A 27,022-nucleotide genomic window follows, 5' to 3' on the forward strand; every position below is an offset into this window, starting at 1 on the left:
TGTGGTAATAAAAATTCATTTAGACAGAATTAAGCACATTTAAAATTACGTGAAGCTTAGCAACCCTCTCATGCTGATAAATTCATATTAACTGATTAAGAACATTTAGTTGAAAATTGTATAAATTAAATTTTTTACGTATTTAGGCCTTGGCACACGTTTTCTAAATGCAGTGGTTTTTTAAATAGTTACTGAATTCTTTCCTGGCGTTAGCTATGGAACACAAGACTGTCTCTGTTAACATAAAATGGTTAAATATTACCAAGCCGACCTGAACGTTCAATTATCATTGGCAAAACACACTTCACTATACGTTTAAGTTATTTGTTTTAGAAATTGAAAGAACCAACAGATTAACAACTTCAGCGTTAATTATCCGCCTATGAATGCACAAATGTAAAACGAGTAATAAATTCCGTCAGCCTCAGGATCGCTGTAAAAGAAAAATATTTCGTAGTTCACTGCTAATTTTATCTGCTCCCGATTTACGGGTTGGTTAATTTTTTTTTTTTTTTAGCGGAACAATTTTTTAAATGTGCCGTCGCTACAAATCGTTCGGTCGCGGCAAAGCCCAGCAACACCAACGATAATCGCTAAATATGCTGAAAATTCTTTAAAGAAATATTATAGAAGACTTGGGCTAGCTAATTTACATTAGTAATACACAATTTTGATAAATTATAATGTATTTAGACCACAACAATAATTAAACTTACATTACTTTATAATTTCTCCTCTAAAGGCGGCTAAAGATAGATACAGACAAAATAGGTCTACTCATTCACAAAATGCTACGTCACAGGTTCCTCTCTCTCTCAGCCCTCGAGGAAGACGACAAAGAATGCACATTATGTATACCTATTTATACTACTGCTGATTGTTAATGTCTCTTTGTAATCTTACAACATTATTTTCCTCTGTGACTGTATTTTACATTTTTTTATCGCAGATATTAACATATTTCGTAATTACATTATGAGTATAGAAATATTACAATCATAAATACACCGAGAATATTATTACAGAAAATATTACAATAATAACTTATGTCCTTTATACAAAATTAAATAATATTTTTTGTTAAACAATTACAGTACATACGAATTGCTTCATAGCGGCATACATAGTACAATTAAATGTCATTTCATTTTATTAATAGAGTGTGTGCTGCCAGGGAACGTTACAAGACCTACGGCCATATTGATGGACAATGGGTATGCATGGATCAGGAATCGCTAAATGGCCAAAGTGCAGCATTTAAATATCGTCGTTGAGCGGCTCCTGCTCCATGCACAGTCACTGTTCAACAGTGTGGCTGTAAGTTTGGAGATGATCATCTGATGATAGAAACCGCTCACCTTTCAATAAACATGGCTTGATATCCAGATTGTTATAACTAATTTCAAAAATCAGTTGAAAAAGCTGTACATTGTAACTGCACCAAGTCAGTCCGTTCACCAGTCTGCTATGCACATCGAGAAGAACATTAGAAATTATCTCAGAAAAAGCAGCAACCGTCTTCATGGAGGAAGAGCCAGACTAAACTAACGCTTACCGAGAGTAGACATAAAACATAAAACAGCATTTTCTACTAGAGAATGAATTTGTACAATAAACTGTCCAAGTAGACACAAGAAACACTAGAAAAAGTATTTAACAACTCGGTAAAGATACACTTCTTAAGTAAACAATATTATAAAAGAAAAAAAAAATGGCTCCGAGCACTATGCGACTTAACTTCTGAGGTCATCAGTCGCCTAGAACTCAGAACTAATTAACCTAACTAACTTAAGGACATTACACACATCAATGCCCGAGGCAGAATTCGAACCTGCGACCGTAGCGGTCGCTCGCCTCCAAACCGTAGCGCCTAGAACCGCTCGGCCACTCCAGGCCGGCTGTGTGTACTAACTAATACTTGTAATGAAGTAGTAGTGTATGACTGCCTTTAAACATGAACTGTATTCTTATTCTTACTCTTCTTTCCCGCGCGAACGAAACGCTAGAGACTTTCCTCGCTGAAGATGTGGTGGAGGAAATTAATGTGCATTTGTGAATGTTTTCTGGCCGCGAGAAAGCCTCAGTCGCTGGCAGTCGCTCGATGACTGAGGACGTGCAGTGGATGTTCGGCGAGTTTGAGTAAACTGAAAAATGTCGGAGCGAATTAAATAGCGATATTCTATCAAATTCTACCGAAATCTTGGGATACCCAAGAGAAAGCTGTTAGCAAGCTTCAGCAGGCTTCCTGGAACGATGCCACGAGCAAAACCGGCCGCCTATCGGTGGAAAATGTTTCAAATGGCTCCCAGCACTATGGGACTTAACATCTGAAGTCATCAGTCCCCTTGAACTTAGAACTACTTAAATCTAAGTAACCGAAGGATATCACACACAGCCATGCCCCAGGCAGGATTCGAACCTGCGACCGTAGCGGTCTCGCGGTTCCAGACTGAAGCTCCTAGAACCGCTCGGCCACGCCGCCCGGCCCTATCAGTGGACAATTGTCTCGTTCAGGCAGACAGTGAGCTAGCCGAAACGACAACGTCACTGTGGGTGTGAAAACTTTTGTCGTGGAAGAACGTCGTACCACATAACGAAAACTAGCGAACGACACCGGACAAAGCAAACGACAGGATCTGTGGTGAGCAAAAACTTGGCAGCACCATCATAAACACCAACAAGCCCAATCTGCTCACCATATTCCGACTCTTCAGGTTGGAGGAAGAGTATGTCTATTTTAAACTGATTATTCACTGCTTCTTGGGCAATGGCCTTGCCGCAGTGGATACGCTGGGTCCTGTCAGATCACCGAAGTTAAGCGCTGTCGAGCGCGGGCGGCACTTGGATGGGTGACCATCCAGCAGCGATGCGCTGTTGACATTTTTCTGGGTGCACTCAGCCTCGTGATCCCAATTGAGGAGCTACTCGACCGAGTAGTAGCGGCTCCGGTCAAAGGAAATCATCACAACGACCGAGAGAGCAGTGTGCTGACCACACGCCCCTCCTATCCGCATCCTCAACTGAGGATGATACGGCGGTCGGATGGTCCCGATGGCCTGAAGGCGGAGTGCTTTGCTATTCACTGCTTCTTTAGTGAAGAATTACGATAAAACTCGTCTCTGTGTTAGTATATGGCTTAAGACTCGTAAGTCCTTAATAATGGGCGTAGTGTGCTTTCTCTGCGTCGAGGTAGTATATCAGAAAATAAATCGAGCGCAGTGTGGGACCACGTACACCGCAACCGACGTATGTGTGTCATTATTTATCAGTACACAGGGCACGGCTACCCGATATTGCTGTAGAGGCTCCGAGCCGAGCAGCCGAGCAGGAGAGAAATCGACGCGAGCGTTGGTCGCAGAGCGGCGCGGGCTGCGTTTACAAACCGTTCACCGGCAACTGAAGCTGGGCGGACAATAATAGCGAGGAAAAGAGGCGGGGCAGCTGAGGCGGTAAACGCGCTTTTACTAGCAGCCGGCGCTCGAACAGAGGCCGTTTAAACGAGCCTCTAAAAGCCCCAGGGCTGTTTGTTTTCTGCTGATTAGTGGCTGCCACTGCGCGAACACAACCATTGTGCGGCCGGTCTAGGGAGGAGAGATATCCAAAGGTGGAACAGCATCGCTCACCACGGCGGAAAATAAAACTGTGTGTCGTATTAAAATTGTTCTTCACGGTGTCAACCAGAAGAAGGTTAACATCATCCATTTAAAAACACTGCTCGATGATCCCCTCCTTGCAGACCTTTCCATGGATTACGTTCTTCGGTTAACAGAGCCACACAGAGTGTTCTGCACCACCTACTTGGGGAGGGGGATCATTACAGCTAAACAAGGGAAGATTAAGGGCTGCTGACTTACAACTTTCTCATTTTCCGCGTTTTCCAATCTAAATACTCAGAAGAGCCAAAGAAACTGGTGCACCTGCCTAATACAGTGTAGTGATACCACGAGTTCGCTGAAATGCCGCAACACGAGGTGGCATGGACTCGACTAATGTCTGAAGTAGCGCTAGAGTGAACTGACACCATGAATCCTGCAGGATAGGCCACAAATTCCTAAGAGTACGAGGGTCTGGAGATTTCTTCTGAACAGCACGCTGCCATGCTTCGCAGATATGCCCTTACTGTTCATCTCTGAGGCGTTTGGTGGCCAGCGCAAGTGTTTAAACCCAGAAGAGTGTTCCTGGAGCCACTCAGTAGAAATTCTGGATGTGTGGAACGTCGCATTGTCCTGCTGGAATTGTCCAAGTTCGTCGGAATACACAATTGACATGAATGGATGCAGGTGATCAGACAGGATGCTTACGTACGTCTTACCTGTCAGAGTTGAATCTAGACGTATCAGGGGTCCCATATCACTCCAACTGCACGCACCCCACACCATTAAAGAGCCTTCACCAGCCTGAACCGTCGGCTGCAGACATGTAGGGTCCATGGACTCATGAGGTTGTCTCCATACCCATATACGTCCATGCGCGCGATACAATTTGAAACGAGACTCGTCCGACCAGGCAACATGTTTTCAGTCATCAACAGTTGAATGTAGGTGTTGACAGTGTCTGGCAGGGCGTAAAGCTCTGCGTCGTGCAGTCATCAAGGGTACACGAGTGGACTTTAGGCTGCGAAAGCCCATGCCGATGATATTTCGTTGAATGGTTCGCACGCTCAAACTTGTTGATGGCCCAGCGTTGAAATCTGCAGCAATTTGTGGAAGTGTTGCACTTCCGTCGGGCTGAACGATTCTCTTCAGTCGTCGTTGGTTTCGTTCTTGCAGGATCTTTTTCCGACCGCAGCGATTTCGAAGATTTGATGTTTTACCGGATTCCTGATATTTTAGATGCAGTCGTGGAATGATCGTACCGGAAAATCCCCACTTCATCGCTACCTCGGAGATGCTGTGTCCCTTCGTTCGTGCGCCGACTATAACAACACTTCCAAACTCACTCAATTGTTGATAATCTGCCAATGTAGCAGCAGTAACCGATCTAAGAACTGCGGTGTTGTCTTATGTAGGCGTTGCTGACCGCAGCGTCATATTCTGCCTGTTTACAATTCTTTGTATTTTAATACGCTTGCCTATACGTTTCTTCGGCGCTTCAGTGTAGGTGACTACAATAGCATGGTTTATATTTGAAAACTGAGGCTGACCAGATACAATTACAGTCAGAGTTCATTAGAAAAGCGCTCCAACCATAACAGCTTCAGATAGTACCTGCACTCGAAAATAATATTAGAATACATCTTTCACTCTTGTGACCGCTTTTCCTGGAATATCACAAAAAAACTGCTGAAAAATCGTATAGCACAACGATTGTCTCTCGTCATTAACATGCGGTTGCTATCCTTAACCACTTGACACCCTTTAAATTCAAGCTCTACTTCTTAAACAAACCTTGTTACCGTCCTTTCTACTATATTACATATTTATCTATTCACTCTACATCTACATCCATACTCCACAAGCCACCTGACGTTGTGTGGCGGAGGGTACCTTGAGTACCTCTATCGGTTCTCCCTTCTGTTCCAGTCTCGTATTGTCGGTTTGCCTCTGTGTGAGCTCTAATCTCTCTGATTTCATCCTCATGGTCTCTTCGCGAGATGTACGTAGGAGGGAGCAATATAGTGCTTGACTCCTCGGTGGAGGTATGTTTTAGAAACTTCAACAAAAGCCCGTACCGAGCTACTGAGCGCCTCTCTTGCAGAGTCTTCCACTGGAGTTTATCAATTGAGAAGCGGTAAAAAAACTCTACATTACAGAACTGTGCAATATCATGGGATACTTGTAAAACAACGCTTTAGACGCTTTACGTAATTAAAGAACACAGGAGAAAAAATGAAGAACTTCGCACATAATTGAGCAACAAGACCTGTACTTCCTTCAGTCCTCGTCAGATCTTCATCACTGTATGAATTGGGGCAGCATGAACAGTGGCACAAGTAATCCATTAACTGTTCTCTTTCGCCGTTAGACTTTGCCAGTCCTTCGGAGTATCCATATTTGATAAGGGTTACCTATGATTCACCAACACCTGATCTTCAATGTTCAATGATCTCCACGTGGACCAATCTAAGTGCACACACATCCTGTGGTAGACACTCAACAGATTTCATCTACATTTGAAATTGATTGTACCCAGATGTCCAAAACTGTTGTCTGGCAAAGCATGGAGACAAAGTTAGTGCTGAAGTTGAAATGAGGAACCGCCTTTTGGATTTCAGCTTAGATCTTGGTGGCTGATGTCCATGGAGTGAGTGTGAATGATTTAGTTCAACTTTTTTATCAATATTCCTCCTCTGATTACATTTTAATAACTATTTCAGATTTATATTCACTAATGTTTAATGTAACGCAGTTCCTCAATATTTTAAATTACCACCACTAGACTCCAGCAACCCACCTGACTATTCAGAAGCCATGTGTATTCGAATACAAAACTTGGCATTGTCAGCACAACAGTACTCAACAAATATTACTTCTTGCTGCACGGGACGTTGTGCTGATACAACGGTGTCAGGTGGATTGTCTGTGTCTCCGTTCTATTCTCAGTTTGCCTCTGGGACGGCTTGCAGTCGCTGATGTCTGCTTTCTTGCATTATTTTCTGTTGTGGAAAGATTATACTGCAGTATTTTCTGAAGAAGAAAATGTAAAGTTTAACTCCGTTACGTATAAATAACAAATGGGCTATTAAAAATGGATAATCTTAGAAGTTAAACAATCCAGAGAGAGGCGAATCTTTTAAATCCTGTTCAAGGGATAGCCTACTGAAAGAGGAAATGACGAATTATAGGACCGTTAAAATAAAATCGGCCCTGTAAAATATTTGTTAAACATGTTACCGTGCAAATATTTTAGGGTTCGATAAAAATAAAGTTTGAACCCACATTCAGTTAAGTACTCATTCATTCATTCCACAAAACATGCATGCAGATTTCATCAGTTGTGTAATGTGATAGATTTACTAGTTGTAGTCCTGTCCAGATCGCTGGTTCTAAACATCACTTGTGCTGCCAGATTTTTGCAACTATGTGCTATGTAAAAACTGATAAATTTAACAATCTGTTCAAAGCACAATAACGAATACAATAAATAGCCCCAGTGGTCTAGGGATAGTTCAGCGTGTTCGGACAGAAGGTTAACTGCTCTTTGTAATAAAAAAAAAATGATTGAACGGATCAACGATGAACCTGAACCGGTGTCATGGGACGTCCACCCCGAACGAATGCAACGAACCATAACGAACGAACTGAGATTAAAGAAAAGATAGCATCTCTGTTTAGTAATGAAACGTCATCGGTCCCGGGCTCGAATCCCGCCACCGCTGAAATTTAGATTAATAGTTAGCATTGGCGGCCGAAGACTTCCGGCATAACTCTCCGTCATTCTGCCAACAGCCTTGTCAAAGAGGGCGGAGTAGCGGACGGAGGTTCAGGACACTCTCTTGCCCTTGGGGTGAGAAACTGCCACTAAATACGGAAGAATCATCAGTGATCAACGGCATGAGGTTGCAGAAGGCAATGGAAACCACTGCATTAAAGACACATAACGTGCATCCACAGAACATATGGCCTGTAATTGTAAATGTGTCATGAATATCTTTCCATTGGAAAAAGATTCCGGTATAGTCCCCCACTCAGATCTCTGGGAGGGGATTGCAAGGGGGAGCTGACCGTTAGAAAAAGACTGAATGGCAAACGAAAGGATAACGTTCTACGAGCTGGGGATGGAATGTCAGAAGCTTGAACGTGGGAAGCTAGAAAATCTGAAAATGGAAATGCAGAGGCTCGTTTTAGATATAGTAGGGGTCAGTGAAGTGAAATGGAAAAGTGACAACGATTTCTAGTCGGATGAATATAGGGTAATATTAACAGCAGCAGAAGACGGTACAAGGGGAGTGGGATTAGTTATGAAGAGGAAGGTAGGGCGGAGAATGAATTACAGTGATAGGATTATTCTTATCATCATCGACGGCAAAGCAACACCGATAACTATAGGCTGAAGAGGAACAGATAGAGGTTCAAGTGGTTCAAATGGCTCTAAGCACTATGGGACTTAACATCGGAGGTCAAAAGCCCCCTAGACTTACAACTACTTAGACCTAACTAACATAATGAGATCACACACAGCCATGCCCGAGGCAGGATTCGAACCTGCGAGCGTAGCAGCAGCACGGTTCCGGAATGAAGCGCCAAGAACAGCCCTGCTACAGCGGCCGGCGATGGAGGAAGTATATAAGGATACTGAAAAGATAATACAGTACGTCAAAGGAGATGAAAATATAATAGTCATGGGGGACTGAAATGCAGTAGTAGAGGAAGGAGTAGAAGAAATGTTTACGGCAAAATATTGACTAGGGAAAAGGAACGAGAGAGGAGAAAGCTTAATTGAGTTCTGTAATTAATTTCTGCTAGTAATAGCGAATATTCTGCTCAAGAATCACAAGAGGTGTAGGTTTACTAGGAAAAGGCCGGGTGAGACACGAACGTTTCAGTTAGATTACATCATGATCAGACAGAGACCCCGAGATCAGATCTGGATTGTATGTCTTAGCCATGAGTGAATATAGACTCAGATCACAATTTCGGCCGGCAACAGGAATATAAAACGGAACATAAAACACGGGTAACAATCGTTGAAAAATGTGTGCTCATCCACACCGAAGCGTGGGATGAAGCAGGGTGTCAACAGTAAAACATGGACAACACAGGAAGAAAATGATAGAGGGAGCTAAAACAATGTAGCAGATGGAAGTGGCTGTGTGACCGCAAGGAAAAACGGGAGGAGTCAGCCACTCTGCAATACACTAAAACCTCCAGCCTAAAAGTTTAGGCCAGAGTCCAGATACATCACAAAACTTAAAAACCCTAGACTCACACGTCTCATCATTAGCTAAAACAGAAGGCAGATCCCCATCAACTTGTGCTTCTGCCCGTGCATCACGGTATAAAATGCAGTCTGTTAAAATGTGCCGGACAGAGATGTGCACACCACAAGCATCACAAAACAGAAGAAATACTTCAGTTGATCAATGAAACAAGGAAGCACAAAAATGTTCAGAGAAATTCAGGAATACAGAAATACAAGTTGCTGAGCAACGAAGTAAATAGGAAGTGCAAGGCAGCTATGACGAAATGGCTGCACGAAAAATGTGAAGAAATCGAGAAACAAATGATTGTCTGAAGGGCTGACCCAGCATATATGAAAGTCATAACGATCTTCGGTGAAATTAAAGCAACGGTGCTAAGATTGAGTGTGCAACGGGAATTCCACTCTTAAAAGCAGAGGAGAGAGCGGATAGGTGGAAAGAGTACGCTGCAGTCCTCTATGGGGGAAGGGAGGGGGGGGGGGGGGGGGAGATTGTCTAATGTTACGGAAGAAGAAACAAGAGTGAATTTATAAGAGACAGGCGACCCAGTGGTAGAATCAGAATTTAAAAGAGCTTTGGAGGACTTAAGATCACGTAAGGCAGAAGGGATGGATAACATTCCATCAGAATTTCTGAAATCATTGGGGGAAGCGGCAACAAAACGACTACTCGCGTTGCTGTGTAGAATGTATGAATTTGGCGGACTTTAGGAAAATGCTTGTTGAGCCTTTTAAGAATATTGTGAAGTGTACCACAGTGATATACACTCCTGGAAATTGAAATAAGAACACCGTGAATTCATTGTCCCAGGAAGGGGAAACTTTATTGACACATTCCTGGGGTCAGATACATCACATGATCACACTGACAGAACCACAGGCACATAGACACAGGCAACAGAGCATGCACAATGCCGGCACTAGTACAGTGTATATCCACCTTTCGCAGCAATGCAGGCTGCTATTCTCCCATGGAGACGATCGTAGAGATGCTGGATGTAGTCCTGTGGAACGGCTTGCCATGCCATTTCCACCTGGCGCCTCAGTTGGACCAGCGTTCGTGCTGGACGTGCAGACCGCGTGAGACGACGCTTCATCCAGTCCCAAACATGCTCAATGGGGGACAGATCCGGAGATCTTGCTGGCCAGGGTAGTTGACTTACACCTTCTAGAGCATGTTGGGTGACACGGGATACATGCGGACGTGCATTGTCCTGTTGGAACAGCAAGTTCCCTTGCCGGTCTAGGAATGGTAGAACGATGGGTTCGATGACGGTTTGGATGTACCGTGCACTATTCAGTGTCCCCTCGACGATCACCAGTGGTGTACGGCCAGTGTAGGAGATCGCTCCCCACACCATGATGCCGGGTGTTGGCCCTGTGTGCCTCGGTCGTATGCAGTCCTGATTGTGGCGCTCACCTGCACGGCGCCAAACACGCATACGACCATCATTGGCACCAAGGCAGAAGCGACTCTCATCGCTGAAGACGACACGTCTCCATTCGTCCCTCCATTCACGCCTGTCGCGACACCACTGGAGGCGGGCTGCACGATGTTGGGGCGTGAGCGGAAGACGGCATAACGGTGTGCGGGACCGTAGCCCAGCTTCAGGGAGACGGTTGCGAATGGTCCTCGCCGATACCCCAGGAGCAACAGTGTCCCTAATTTGCTGGGAAGTGGCGGTGCGGTCCCCTACGGCACTGCGTAGGATCCTACGGTCTTGGTGTGCATCCGTGCGTCGCTGCGGTCCGGTCCCAGGTCGACGGGCACGTGCACCTTCCGCCGACCACTGGCGACAACATCGATGTACTGTGGAGACCTCACGCCCTACGTGTTGAGCAATTCGGCGGTACGTCCACCCGGCCTCCCGCATGACCACTATACGCCCTCGCGCAAAGTCCGTCAACTGCACATACGGTTCACGTCCACGCTGTCGCGGCATGCTACCAGTGTTAAAGACTGCGATGGAGCTCCGTATGCCACGGCAAACTGGCTGACACTGACGGCGGCGGTGCACAAATGCTGCGCAGCTAGCGCCATTCGACGGCCAACACCGCGGTTCCTGGTGTGTCCGCTGTGCCGTGCGTGTGATCATTGCTTGTACAGCCCTCTCGCAGTGTCCGGAGCAAGTATGGTGGGTCTGACACACCGGTGTCAATGTGTTCTTTTTTCCATTTCCAGGAGTGTATTTACAATAAGTCTGCTATGGTGAAATTCAAGAACATACATAACGAGGTGGAAAACCACCTGGACTACAAAAAAAAACAGATTGCCATGTACTAGAACGAATTGTGGAGCACACGACATGCTAGTGATCAAAATATCTACGTAACGAAAAATATTAGCCATCTGAAGGTGGGCATCGCAGCTCGAAACCGGTTATGCCATTAAAATGAAACTTTTGAAAGGTAAGTGCGTCATTCATCAACAATAAATGTTACTTCCCTAAACAATCGTTTAGTTGAATCTAAACGGCCTTCTATCTTATTATGAGATTCAGTTTTAGAATTTACCAAATGAATATGTCTTCTATGGAAATACTGTCCTTTATGGTTTTCACTTCATTGTAGTAAAGTGTAGGTCTGTGAATTAAACTGATTTCATCATTAGAAATATGGATTTCTTACAGAAACCCTAAAATACAATTTCAGAAAGGTTGTAGGGATCTATGGAATCAGCAAGTAATCAGCAATGTTAAACTTTTGTCATACATTCTATGTTACTTAATACAAATTTCGTTTAAGGTCTGTTGCAAGATGTCGCGATGGACTTTACTTGAATAATCACTAAATGATTACAAAATTAAATCACGTGAATAATACTTCAGACTGTCACGAAGCACCTGCTAAATACAACTGAAAGTGGAACTGAGATTAACATTGTACATAGAATGAAGAGTAAGATGAAGATTTAATTAAAAACTAAGGATATTATATCTGTAGACATAGGGCCTAAAGTCTATAGATATATTCTGCAACTATCAGAATATTAGAGATCGTAATTTATTACAGTCGCAGTTGTGTTTTTGTATTGGGAATTAATGGTTTCGGCCATTTTAGACCATTTTCAAATCCTTTAGCTTGCTTACAGTGCAACACGCCAACTTTGCCGCCATGGATAGCTTTCTAAATATTAAAATACCTTATCCGTTGCAAAATTTGGTGAATTATTGTTGATTTTTGTAAATAACCTAGGCTTACTTTTTAAAGAGCTTTGAGGTGTAAGTAAAGTCTAGAAGCCGAAAATAACTTTTAGCACTTTTTCAAAAACACATTTAGATTTTTCACTTATTGGGCCATTTAAGTTTATTTTTCCTTATTATTTTCAGCACCACCTGTATAGATAACTCGTAAAACTAGTAATAGGCCACTTGGAGAAAATATGAGTGTAATTCAAAGGTATTGCAAGTATTTGAAGAAAAATTCAAATTCTTTGTATAACACTGTTTCTGAGAAAAAGAATTATCATAATCTTTGTAATTTACTTCGGGCATAGAACAAATAAAAGTTTTTATATATCACATTTATCACAGTATTATAATTAAACCGTACTGCGAACTACGAGAGTCGAGTAAACGCTCCTTTATGGTTGCAAGGTATTTCGCATTACAGTCATATTTATTAGTGAATGTAGCGATAGTCTTACATTCTTTGCTTCTGTAATTCTTCGCCGTAGAACTGATAGAAAGCTGTTTGGGAATTACCCATTTCGCAGGTCTTTTTGCTCATTTGAAACTCTGTCTGACTAATCTTTTAAACGTAGGTAAATTTCATTTTCTTCCATTACATCCATGATTTTTCTTTTCTGTAACTTATGTAATATTTTAAGTGACCCATCTATATTTGGTATTTTGTGGTTGGTGTCTTTTAAGTGTGTAGAAAATGTGGATGGGTTATTGTCGCTTAATGTCGTGCATTCTTTAGATCGTGTAATAACTTTTCTTCCTGTTTGTCCAAAACCAAATTTTGGGCATTCTTCACTGTTAATGTTGTAGATTCCTGATTGCGGTAACGGTTCTGATTTACGTGGTATGTGTCTCAACAATCGATGTAGATGGTTCAAATGGCTCTGAGCACTATGGGACTTAACATCTTAGGTCATCAGTCCCTAGAACTTAGAACTACTTAAACCTAACCAACCTAAGGACATCACACACATCCATGCCCCAGGCAGGATTCGAACCTGCGACCGTAGCAGTCCCGCGGTTCCAGACTGCAGCGCCTAGAACCGCACGGCCACCGCGGCCGGCTAAAGCGATGTAGATGGTTAGAGGTTTGTAACTGGTGTATAATTTTGTATCCTTGAAACATCGAGTAATTTTGTCGGAAATAATACCTAGATATGGTCACACAAGAACATTAATTTTCTGTGGTTCGTTTTTGTCTCTAGTCAATTTCATCTATGGGACTGTCATGTGTTTGATTGGTTTTCTTTTTGAATAACGTGTCTACTAACATTTTAGGATAACCACTGCTTACAGCTACATTTCGGAGAAGATCGGGTTCTTCCTCTCTTTTTTTTCTGTGGTAAGTTGTGTAGTCTGTGTAACATAGAATGAAAATATGCGAGCTTGTGTAAGCTCGGGTGACATTACAGGTTGTGGATAGTTATGTATGTTGTCGTTGGTTTACGAAAAACTGCGAATACGTGTTCAGATATTTTGTTTGAAACTTTTCCTCTTCCCACAGTGAAATTAATTTTTGGATGCAAACTCTTGAATTGTGAATACATGACGTTGCACCCATTTATTGTGGCATCGAATAGGATTCAGATGTCATCGACGTATCTATAGTAATAAACGATTTTTTTGGCTGTTTCAGTAAACCTGTTAAAAATGGTGTAATCAATCCTACACCACCTACATTACATAAGTAACAGAAAGGAAAATTCATGGATGTAATGGAAGAAACTGAAATTTACATATATCTGAAAGATCGCTCTGATCTGAGACCTACTATACTATGCACATCGGATGCAAGGGCGAAGGAGAAGCAGAGTTCTTGTTTTTCGAAATAAATACATCAAATCAGAAACTGCTAATTGGAGTAATCTATAAACCTCCAAACGTCGGTGCTATGTCCTCCTTTCAGTCTGCCATGTCCTCGCTCGTGACACTGTATGAACACATAATCATTATAGGCGACACAAACATCGACTTACAGTTAAAATCTCCCTCTGCAGAAAAACTAAGGAGACTATTCCACTCCAATGATATGAGTTTAACACCGCTGGACCCAACTCATCACACGCCACACAGCCATACAATCATAGATATAATAGCAACAAAGCGACCAGATAAAATAATTTGCGCCACTCAGACATCCGCTCCGGGACTCTCTGCTCATGACGTGATATTCTTAAATCACTCAGTGCATACGTACTACCAAAGAAAAATCTCACCTGGTAACCTACAGAAACCTAAAAAATGTTAACCATGACGCTCTTCAAAAGGATTCCTCAGACATCCCTTGGCATGATATAAGCAATGAACCGACTTTAGACAGAAAAATTCGGGAATTATGCCGCAAAATTATTGCACTGTATGATAAACATGCTCCTCAATGCACTGTCATGGTAAAGAGAGCTCCCACTCCGTGGCTCACCACTGCATTACGCCAGTTAATGAATAAACGTGATGCTGCACATAGGGCCTTCAGCCGTAACCCAACTCCCGAGGCGTACGAAGCTTATAGGAAACTCCGAAATAGAACCAAGTAAAGCGTGAGGAATGCCAAAATCAGACATGCCCGCTCTGTCGTATGCGGCATATCAAAACCTGCTGCACTGTGGAAATAGCTGGGCAGTTTCGGTATAGGGAAGCGAAGATCTGACGCTGTTTATCAAACGTGTGCAGAAGAATTAAACGATTTCTTCTCAACAGCTGTAAACTGCCACGCAGCGACAAATTACCAGCCCCAAGATATCAATCTCTCGAGAGACAAGTGTTTTCTAAGACATGCCACTACTGGCACAGTACCCAAGGCAATTATGAGAATCTCTTCCGAGGCAGTAGGAAATGATGGAGTGAGCATTGGCATGATTAAGAACGTCGTAGACACTATCACTCCAGTTATCACTGACATCTTCAACCTGTCTCTTGTCAGTAGTACATATCCTACTGAGTGGAAGCAAAGTTTAATTCAACCCATACCCAAGACTGACAACCCTAAATCGCCAGGTGACTACAGGCCGATCAGCATACTACCTGCAATATCTAAAGCCCTAGAATACATCGTCCATGAACAGCTGACGGATTACCTCAAAACTCATAACATCCACGACAAATATCAGTCAGGCTTTCGCAAGCACCATAGTACAGCAACTGCATTAATCAAAGTAACTGATGACATTAAACATGCTATGGACAGACGTGAAGCTACCATCCTAACACTGCTTCACTTTAGCAAGGCTTTTGATACAGTTGACTTTGATATATTACTAATTAAAATGAAGCAGCTGAATTTCTCAAACAGCGCAATACACTGGTTCGACAGCTACCTCAAAAACAGAAGTCAACAAGTCATTTGTGGGTCGGAAAAGTCATCATGGAAAAACGTGCGCTCTGGAGTTCCCCAAGGCTCCGTCCTTGGTCCATTACTCTTCTCACTGTACATTAATGATATTTCTTCAGTGATTCACTCCTGCAACTACCATCTATATGCCGACGACATCCAACTGTACATAAGTGCAAGCCCCAAGAACATTGCTGACGTAGTAGCGAGTATGAACGCAGATCTTTGCTCTGTTTCTCGATGGGCACAGAACCTAGGTCTGAAACTAAACCCCAAGAAATCCCAGGTCATACTTATATCTCATCCAAAGTTATCCAGTCGGTACTTTCGCGAAACAGTCCCTCAAATACTCCTCAATGGTACCCAACTACCATACCAAAAAACAGTAAAAGACCTAGGAATAATCTTGGATGAACACCTAAACTGGGAAGAACAAACAGTCACAGCTTGCCGGAAATCGCTCTCCTCCCTACATGCAATTCAAAAATTTAGAAAAATATTTCCAACCCATGTTAAACAAATATTAGTCCAAACACTAGTCTTGCCTAATCTTTCCTACTGTGATGTAGTTCAACGCAGCACAAATAGTGAAAATTCGAGATGCCTCGAGCTAGTGATGAATGCTTGCGTTAGATACGTATGCAATATACGGTTGTATGATCATATCAGTCCTTCATACTCTCAACTAGGTTGGATACGCCCACATAAGGCACGCGATCTCCACACGATGTGCTTACTTCATCGATTTCTAAGCCACTGGTGCCCCCAATACTTATCTTCTCATATTAAACACCTATCATCATTCCACAACCGCAATACCAGATCGGATTCGTCTAGCATCTTGGCTGTACCTTTATATAACACAAAATCTTTCTCCGTGTCATTCTCCATCTCAGCCATACGACTATGGAACGCGCTCCCCTGTGATCTGCATCTTATCCAGAACCACTCAACATTGAAGAGGGAAGTCAAAACTTACATATTAGGGACGGTATAGCCACCATTGTTGCGCCCCTCTCATTTCTTTCTATCTCCTCTCCATCTTAGATTCGAATTTTACCATTCTATTTCTCTTCCTCTAACCTATCTACCTCTTCTATATCTCTTTCACCCCATTCTATCGTCTTATGTCTCTGCTTGATGAGAATAACTCACAAGCTGCAAGAATACAACGAGAAAATTCCCAACTAGCAATAGGACTGACATTCATAAAAGAAAAATACGTTTACTTTCATATACATAGTCATTACTATTATTATTATTCTTGATTCTTATAATTATTTTTTGAATGTTATAATTATCATTGTACTACTTTTATAATCTCTATTTTTTTTCATTAACATTAATACTGTATAACAAGTTATATGTCCTTAATGTTCTACAGAAACTGAAATTTGTTGAATCTGAGTATGCCTGGTTAGGTGTAAGAGAGGGCCTGAAGGCCCTAATCTTGCCAGGTAAAATAAATGCATAAATAAATAAATGAGCAAAAAGACCTGCGAAATGGATAATTCCTAGGTAAGTTTCTGTCATTTCTACGGCGAAGCATTACAGAAGCACAAAATGTAAAATTATCGCTACACTCACTAATAAATATGACTGTAATGCGAAACATCTATCAAGCATAATGCTGCTTTTACTCGACTCTCGCAGTTCTCAGTACTGACTCATTAGAATACTGTGATAAATGTCATATATAAGATCTTCGTACAAACTATTCAAAAAGAACATGTTCCTAAAATAACAGAACATTAAAGTTTCCTTTCTGTGTTTACTGTGTGCGTATCTCTCACAATTGTTGTAGATTACTGTCGGTTTGTTCACTGATTGCAGATTTCGGCTTTTCTCCTTTCCATGAGCTTCCTTTGAAATGAAGTTCTAACTGATTTCCGTCCGAGACAGCTCCTCTCATGTCTAAGACCTTTGTTGCTACGCGCACTGGGAAATTTTATGTCTAGGTGTCTTACATTATCACAATGCTATTCTTTATTGTACAAGACATTCTGTGTGAAAAGAAGCAACTTCTACTAAGGTCGTCACTTGAATTAGACTTAACTTTTTGAATTAAGCGTAGCTGAAAAATTTAAAACACTTGTAGCAACTGTTAAAAGAATCAACAACTTTTTCAAAATTTTGAACCATAATGTACAAAGTAAACTGCAATATTTAAAAAAATATGAGCACAAAGTACCGCCCCTTTGCCACCCCAGTGGTACTACTAGGGCTAATGTAGAGCGAGCCATAAATGAAGGGCTTATTTCAGTAGTGGTACTAGTCCATTACCTCCACTTTTCTGCCTATAATGCTCCTGAAGTTAATGATCCAAACCAACAAAAAGAAAGGTTCATCTCTAGCAAGAAGCCATATGCTGAAACATTTCTGTTATCTCAACTGCAGATTTTCCAGCGCTCATTTAACTTTAGGACTCTCTATCTCAAAATGAACAAAAATGGACTTGTACCTCTATTGAAATAAGCCCTTCACATGTTACACTTCAATTACCTGAGTTCTATGAAAGTTTCTGACGAATCTGTACTGCTAGCTAACCGTAATTGGAGCCTCTATTCATGCAGTCTCGTTGTTTCAGATGATTATATAATAGACTTCGCTTCACTGCAGATTGAAAGAGATTATTTTTTATGCTAAATTCTAACGCAGGAAACATTAAGAACGCGCGTTCCCTCCTTCGCATTGTTCAAAATTCGTGGATATCTACGGGCAGACACAGTATTCTCCACAGCCCTCACAAATCTAAGAGGGAAATCTCTGACTACGCCGTCTGAAGGCTAAGTGTTTGACCCGGACCCTGGTAAATCTTGTGGTATCTGATGCAGGTGGTACTATCTGCTGGAAGGCAGCGAAACGCCGTTCGGATCTCGTGGACATTTAGCAGCGTCGGAGCAGCAACGTTTGTCCAGAAATACGACGGCGGTGCCGTTACTGCGGTACCAAGGGCAGAACGTTAGAAACGGTGGGACGTGCCGTCCTGCCACAACAGTCGCGAGGGAAACTCCCAAACGGTACGAGAAAAATAATATTCCGCAAACGGTTCGTGATATACTCTACGAGAGAGAGAGAGAGAGAGAGAGAGAGAGAGAGAGAGAGATATAGAGAATACACCCCCAGAAGGAATTATCCGAATGCGATAGAAATCTGTAGATGGGGCGTACATGTACAGACAAACAAATTATTACAGTTTCAGAAAAATCGGATGATCTATTCAAGAGGATGAGCCTCTGAAACTGACAAAATCAATAACGCGTTGGTCCACATCTGGCCCTTATCCAAACAGTTATTTGGCTTGGCATTGAGTGATAGAGTTTTTGGATGTCCTTATGAGAGATATTGCGCCAAATTCTGTGCAGCTGGCGAATTAGATCACTAAAATCCCGAACTGGTATTAGGGCCCTGGCGATAATGTTACGAACTTTATCTGTTGAGGAGCGATCCGGAGGCGCTGCTGGCAAACGTAGGGTTTGTCAGCCATGAAGACAAGCAGTAGACCCCCCCAGGGGGTCCACAACTCTTTTGTGGATACGTGCGTGGCGAGCACGGGGCCCCGTGCCATTACAGCCTTCTTTCTCTCCTGGGCTGCATTTCCTTTCCCTTCCCCTCCTTTCCCTTCCATGCTCCTTTCCCCTCGCCTTCTCCTCTCCCTCTATTGGTGTCCTTGCTTACGTTGGCCCCCGCTATCCTCCTGGTTCTGTTGGTTTTACACTCCGGCTTTGTTGCGTAATCATCTCCTTCTTAAGGCATTCCTTGGTCCCCCTCTGGGGTTTGACCTCAATTACAAAATTTCTCCTCCGTAGTGTGAGCCATTTGGGGAAGAGCACCTTACCTAGTGTCTCTGACGTGCGCCCTCCTAGTACATTCCACCTTTTCTTTCACGTCGTTGTCTGATGCTAGGGTGCATAGCCAGCACGGTAGCCAGCCCGTGTACTGGGATCGCTATGTACCCTTTTGGTTGAGCCCCCTGAACACACAGGGATCACGCTTCTGATACCTGAGCTGTGACCTCCTCATGCATGCCTTGCAGTGGTTGCTCGTCATCCTGGAGCATTGGAACTCCCGACAATGGCCGCCGTGCCAGACGGCCCTTGCTGTGGCTCAGTGGCGCCCATGAGGAGAGCCCCTGATCGGAGTGGGTGGTATCAGGGCGGACGCTATGCAGATGAAACGCATACAGGTCCCAAACTCTGGCCGTTCTTCTGCGGGTGTCTCTCTGCGTGGAACTGATTCCTCAAGTGCTGCTTCTCTTGCCCCTTCGGCCTTCCCTTCCATGGCTACCCCCAGGGAAGAGGGTCAGGCCCGTCGTCTAGGGGCAAAACCTTTCCCCCGTTATCTAGTTTGCACGAGGACTGATGGAGATACTTTCACCAGTGTCAAACCTTTATTGTTTGTGGAACACATTGAAAACAAGTTTGGTGAAGTGGACTCCCTGAGCAAGATGCGGTCGGGTTCGTTGCTGATAAAAACTGCTTCAGCTGCCCAATCTGCGGCCCTTCGTGCCTGTACCCATCTTGGCACAATTCCTGTGTCCATTACCCCTCACCAGTAAATATGGTGCAAGGTGTGATTTTTCACAGGGACCTCATCCTTCAAACTGATGAGGAACTTCGGGACAATCTCGGACGGCGGGGTGTTCACTTTGTTCGGCGTGTTCAGAATGGTCCTAAAGACAATCGTATTGATACTGGTGCCTTTATCCTGGCCTTTGAAGGGGATACCCTCCCTGAGAAAGTTAAGATTATGGTCTATCGCTGTGATGTGAAGCCGTACATCCCACCTCCTATGAGGTGTTTTAAGTGCTTTCGTTTTGGCCACATGTCTTCTCGCTGTTCCCAGGCCCCTCTTTGTGGTGACTGTGGACGTCCGCTCCATGAGGGGAGTCCCTGTGTTCCCCCTCCTGTATGTGCAAATTGTCATGGTAGTCATTCTCCACGTTCACCAGATTGCCCAGTATATAAGAAAGAGAAAAAGATACAGGAGTATAAGTCCCTCGATCGTTTAACCTACACAGAGGCCCGTAGGAAATATGCACGACTGCACCCTGTGTCCATGACATCTAGTTACGCCTTGGTTACATTTTCACCCCTTCCTACCCCTTCCTTATCCCCATCCCGGACCCCTCTCCTCCCCCCCCTCCCCTGCGGCTCCCACACCTTCTCCTATGGACGCTGCTCCCCCTCCCCAGCCGGAGAAGTGTCCCACTCCTTCGGCATCTACCGGTCAAGGGCGCCTCTCCCGGGATGCCCCTTCCCGGCACCTTCCAGGTCAAAGGTCTGCTGCCACGCGCCGACCGCGAGAGCCGCGGTCTGTTGGCCCCCAGGTTGCCCAGTCTCTTTCTGTTCCTGATCTTGCTGCAGCTGGCTCCTTTATGCCACACAGCCCTCCTCGATCTCTGCCTGAAAAGAAGAAGAAACATAAGTCCCAGGACAAAGAGCCTCTGGTGTCACTGGAGGTCACTTCACAACCGGATTCTGACCTGTCGTTCATGGATGTCGCCCCCTCCTTGTCGGTGACGGGTGGGGACCTGGCGGTATGACTGGATTTAGCGTGTTCAGCCCTCATTTAAACCAGCGTTCTGTGGTTCTCCAATGGAATTGTAATGGATAATATCGTCACCTTCCGGAATTGAAATCCCTTCTTTCGTCCTACTCTGCAGCTTGTGTGGTTCTCCAGGAATCTCATTTTACTGATGCTCACTCACCGACCCTCCGTGGGTTCCGTGTTTTCTGTCGAAATCGGGTCGGACCCTTGCGGGCTTCTGGTGGCGTTTGTACGTTGGTCCGTACAGACATTGCTAGCACGTGGATTCCTCTCCAAAGTACATTGGAAGCGGTTGCTGTTAGGGTCCACTTAGACTCTGCAGTCACAGTTTGCAATCTTTATCTTCCTCCCGACAGGACTCTTACACCTGCTGCCTTAACCACCCTTCTTCAGCAACTTCCTCCTCCATTCCTCCTCCTTGGGGATTTTAATGCTCATCATCCTTTGTGGGGCAGTGCCTTACCCTCTAGACGAGGTCTTCTTATAGACCAATTTATTGCAGACCACGACCTGTGCCTTCTTAATGATGGCTCCCCTACTCATTTCAGTGCCGGTCATGGTACCTTTTCTGCCATTGATCTTTCTCTTTCTTCTCCCTCTCTCCTCCCTTCATTACACTGGTCGCCACACGACGACCTTTGTGATAGTGACCATTTCCCGTTGATTATCACGCTCCCTTCCCTCTCCCCGATGGACAGGTTACCTCGTTGGTCTTTCCACCGCGCCGATTGGCCTCTATACACTGAACAGTCGAGTTTTCTCCCTCTTTGCCGGGTTGTATTGATGACGTCCTACGTGACGTGTCTGACGCGATTGTTCGCGCTGCTAGCCTTGCTGTCCCGCGCTCATCTGGACCATTTAGTCGCCGGCAAGTCCCGTGGTGGAGTACGGCCATTGCCATTGCCATCCGTGATCGCCGTCGAGCTTTGCAACACTTTAAGAGGCACCCATCCGTAGCCAGCCTTACTATCTTTAAACGCCTCTGTGCTAAAGCCCGTTATTTAATCAAACAGAGTAAGCGGATGTGTTGGGAACGATTCGTTTCTTCCCTTTGTTCTACTGTCCCTCTGTCACGGGTATGGGCTACACTTCGTTCTCTTCAAGGTTGCCATCGGCAGTTCACCCTCACAGGCCTTCACCTCCCAGATGGCATTTGTACGGACCCATTAGTTCTTGCAGAACATCTTGCTACCCATTTTGCAGTGGCGTCAGCGTCAGCCTCCTATCCAGCTGCTTTACTTCATCAAAAACAGCTGGCTGTAGCTTCCACCTTATGTTTCACCCCTTGTGAGTCAGAATCTTACAACGAACCTTTTACTGAATGGGAATTTCTTTCTGCTCTACCTTCTTCTCATGATACGGCCCCTGGCCCAGATTCCATTCATAACCAACTGCTTCAACATCTCAGTGCTCCACAACGGCAACATCTTCTTCGGGTGTTTAACCGTATCTGGCTCCAGGGTGACTTCCCTTCTCAGTGGAGGGATAGCATTGTGGTTCCTGTCCTTAAGTCTGGTAAGAACCCCCTATCTGTTGACAGCTATCGGCCAGTTAGTTTGACCAATGTTGTTTGTAAGTTACTTGAACAGATGGTAGCCCGTCGGCTCAATTGGGTCCTCGAATCTCGGGATCTATTGTCGTCTTACCAGTGTGGCTTTCGAGAGGGACGGTCATCAATAGATCATTTACTTCGCTTGGAATCCGCAGTTCGGCAGGCTTTTTCCCAGCGCCACCATTTGGTTGCAGTGTTTTTTGACCTTCGCAAGGCCTATGACACGGCCTGGAGCCATCACATCTTACTTACCCTTCATCAGTGGGGTCTTCGGGGCCCACTCCCGATTTTTATCCGCCAGTTCCTGATCCATCGGTCATTCAGAGTTCGAGTTGGTACTGCTTTTAGTTCTCCACGGACCCAGGAGACGGGCCTCCCACAGGGTTCTGTCTTGAGTGTCCTCCTTTTCCTCATTGCTATCGATGGACTTGTGGCCTCTGTCGGTCCCTTGGTCACTCCTGCCCTGTATGTGGATGATTTCTGCATTTGGGTTAGTTCCTCCTCGATGGCATCTGCAGAGCAGCAGCTCCAGGTAGCTATACGGCGTGCCTCTGCATGGACCCTCTCACACGGGTTTCAATTCTCTCCTTTAAAATCGCGAGTGGTCCACTTCTGTCGCCGTACTACGATCCACCCTGATCCAGAGCTCTATCTCGCTGCACAACGATTGCCTGTGGTCCCACAGTTTCGTTTCCTGGGTCTTCTTTTCGGCAACAAGCTCACTTGGCTGCCTCATATCAGACTCCTGAAGGTAGGATGTTTCTGTAAACTCAATGTCCTTCGCTTCCTTGCCCACTCCTCTTGGGGTGCGGACCGTTCCCTCCTCCTCCGTCTTTATCGTGCTCTAGTTATGTCTCGCTTGGACTATGGTTGTCAAGTTTATGGTTCAGCTGCTCCTTCCACACTGCACGTGCTGGATCCAGTCCACCATCGTGGTATCCGTTTGGCCACCAGTGCCTTCTCTACTAGCCCTGTTGATAGTCTCCTGATTGAAGCTGGGATCCCCCCCCCCCCTTTCTGTTCGGCGGTCCCAGCTTCTGGTGTCTTATGCACTCACTATCCATTCCTCTCCCACTCATCCTTCCTATTCTATCCTGTTCCCAGACCATGGACGTCGCCCACCCGACTCCTACCCTCGGGCGGGTTTACCGGTTGGGCTGCGCCTTGCGTCTCTTTGCCGTGATTTTCAGCTTCCTTCTTTGTCCTGTCTTCCTCGCTCCCTCCCCTCCACCCCTCCTTGGTTAGTTACTCGGCCTTGACTTCGGATGGATCTCCGCCGCGGTCCGAAAGATTCCATCCCCTCGGTGGGAGTTTCGGGATGCTGTTGTTTTTTACACTGATGGCTCTAAATCTGCTGATCGTGTTGGGTATGCCTTCACGTCCTCTGTTGGAACGGAAAGTCATCTGCTGCCACCTACATGTGGGGTGTTTACCGCGGAATTGATGGCAATTTCCCAGGCCCTTACCTTTATTAAACAGTCCCAACACAACCGCGTTTTGTTATGCACGGACTTGATGAGTGGCCTTCTTGCTATCGACCGGTGTTTTTCGCGCCATCCCTTGGTCTCTGCCATCCATGACCACCTCGCTGATATTCACCGTGCTGCTTGTTCTATTGACTTGCTTTGGGTCCCTGGCCATGTGGGTATCCCGGGTAATGAACTCGCTGATCGTTTGGCTGTGGGAGCAGTTACTTACCCCCCGTTTTCTGTAGCCCCTCCTGCAGCGGTTTTACGGCTTCACATCAAATCCCACTTCGCAGTCATGGGCCAATTCTTGGGAGGCTACTCCCCTGTCTAATAAACTTCGTGCAATTATGGTGACACCAGGCCCGTGGCGTTCTTCCTTTCGCATCTCCCAAAAGGACTCGACCACACTGTGTCATCTCCGCATTGGCCATACTCGGTTGACCCATGGTTTTCTTTTGCGTGATGAGCCACCCCCACTTTGTGGTTGTGGAGCCTTCCAGTCAGTAGCCCACATTTTGGTTGAATGCCCCCTTCTTTTGGCTCTGCGTGCTAAGTACAGGCTCCCCCACACTTTACCTTTGATGTTGGCTGACGATTCCCGGATGGTCTCTCTGGATCTCGGTTTCCTCCGGGAAAGTGGTTTTTATTCTCAGTTTTAAGGTTTTTAATCTCTCTCTGGTGTTGGGGCGGGGCGGTGAGTGTTTGGGTGTCTCCCACTGTAAGCAGTGTTCGGGGATTCCTGATTCACCTCCGTGACCGAATTCCTCTTTTCTTCCCCTTTTACTCTGTTTTTACCCTTTTTTTTAAGGCTTGGTTAGTCTTTCTAGTCCCATACGTACTTTCTATATTATAGCAGTTGTACCTTTTAAGTCACAGGTGGTTTTGCCTATGCTGCTTCAGCATAGTGCTGGGTTCGTTCTCTTGCCGACTTCCCTCATTTTGTTTTTTACCAATGACAACATGACTGCCTTTTTACGTTTTTTCCCTATTTCCGTTTTATTGTTCTGACTTTACTGAGTTGTCCCATTAGCGGAATGGCGCATATTTGAAACAAGGGACTGATGACCTTGCTGTTTGGTCCCTTAAACCTCAACCAACAAACCAACCAACAAGCAGTAGAAACTCTTGCCTTGTGCGGACGGGCATTATCTTGTTGAAATGTAAGTCCAGGATGGCTCGCCATGAAGGGAAACAAAACGGGGCGTAGAATATCGTCGACGTACTGCTGTACTGTGAGGGTGCCGCAGATGACAGGCAAAGAGGTCCTCCAATGACATGAAGAGGCATCCGAGACCGTCACACCTGATTGTGCCTTATTGTGGGAGACATTGAGGTTCATATTCCACTGCCGCCTCGTGCAACTTCAGACATCTTCAGCCTGAAATCTAATTGACTGAAGCAGAATTGCCTTCAGTATGAGTGCCAATGCAAACTGAGCCCCAGTGTCCTTCAACCAGGAGTGACAATCTACATCTACATTTATATTCCACAAGCCACTTAACTGTGTGTGGCGGAGGGCACTTTACGTGCCACTATCATTACCTCCTTTTCCCATTCCAGTCGCGTATGCTTCGCGGGAAGAATGACTGCCGGAAAGCCTCCGTGCGCGCTCGAATCTCTCTAATTCCACATTCGTCATGTCGTCGGGAGGTATAAGTAGGGGGAAGCAATATATATGACACCTCATCCAGAAATGCACCCTCGCGAAACCTGGACAGCAAGCTACACCGCGATGCAGAGCGCCTCTCGTGCAGAGTCTGCCACTTGGGTTTCCTATACATCTCCGTAACTCTATCACGCTTACCAAATAACCCTGTGACGAAACGCGCCGATCTTCTTTGGACCTTCTTTATCTCCTCTGTCAACGCGACCTGGTACGGATCGCACACTGATGAGCAATACTCAAGTATAGGTCGAACGAGTGTTTTGTAAGCCACCTCCTTTGTTGATGGACTACGTTTTCTAAGGACTCTTCCAATGAATCTCAACCTGGCACCCGCCTTACCAACAATTAATTTTATATGATGATTCCACTTCAAATCGTTCCGTACGCATACTCCCAGGCATTTTACAGAAGTAACTGCTACCAGTGTTTGTTCTGCTATCATATAATCATACAATAAAGGATCCTTCTTTCTATGCATTCGCAATACATTACATTTGTCTATGTTAATGGTCAGTTGCCAGTCCCTGCACGCAGTGCCTATCCGGTGCAGATCTTCCTGCATTTCGCTGCAATTTTCTAATGCTGCAACTTCTCTGTATACTACAGCATCATCCGCGAAAAGCCGCATGGAACTTCCGACACTATCTACTAGGTCATTTATATGTATTGTGAAAAACAATGGTCCCATAACACTCCCATGTGGCATGCCAGAGCTTACTTCAACGACTGTAGACGTCTCTCCATTCAGAACAATATGCTGTGTTCTGTTTGCTAAAAACTCTTCAATCCAGCCACACAGCTGGTCTGATATTCCGTAGGCTCTTACTTTGTTAATCTGGCGACAGTGCGGAACTGCATCGAACGCCTTCCGGAAGTAAAGGAAAATGGCATATATCTGGGAGCCTGTATCTAATATTTTCTTGGTCTCATGAACAAATAAAGCGAGTTGGGTCTCACAAGATCGCTGTTTCCGGAATCCATGTTGATTCCTACAGAGTAGATTATGGATTTCCAGAAATGACATGATACGCGAGCAAAAAACATGTTCTAAAATTCTACAGCAGATCGATGTCAGAGATATAGGCCTGTAGTTTTGCGCATCTGCTCGGCGACCCTTCTTGAAAAATGGAACTACCTGCGCTCTTTTCCAATCATTTGGGACCTTCCGTTCCTTTAGAGACTTGCGGTACACGGCTGTTAGAAGGGGGGCAAGTTCTTTCGCGTACTCTGTGTAGAATCGAAGTGGTACTCGTCAAGGTCCAGTGGACTTTCCTCTATTGAGTCATTTTAGTTTCTTTTCTATTCCTTTGACACCTATTCTGATATCAGCCATTTTTTAGTTCGTGCGAGGATTTACAGAAGGAACTGCAGTGCGTTCTTCCTCTGTGAAACAGCTTTCTGTTCAAAAATGTG

The sequence above is a fragment of the Schistocerca serialis genome, chromosome 4, assembly GCF_023864345.2.
Source record: "Schistocerca serialis cubense isolate TAMUIC-IGC-003099 chromosome 4, iqSchSeri2.2, whole genome shotgun sequence".
In the NCBI taxonomy this organism is placed as follows: Eukaryota; Metazoa; Arthropoda; class Insecta; order Orthoptera; family Acrididae; genus Schistocerca; species Schistocerca serialis.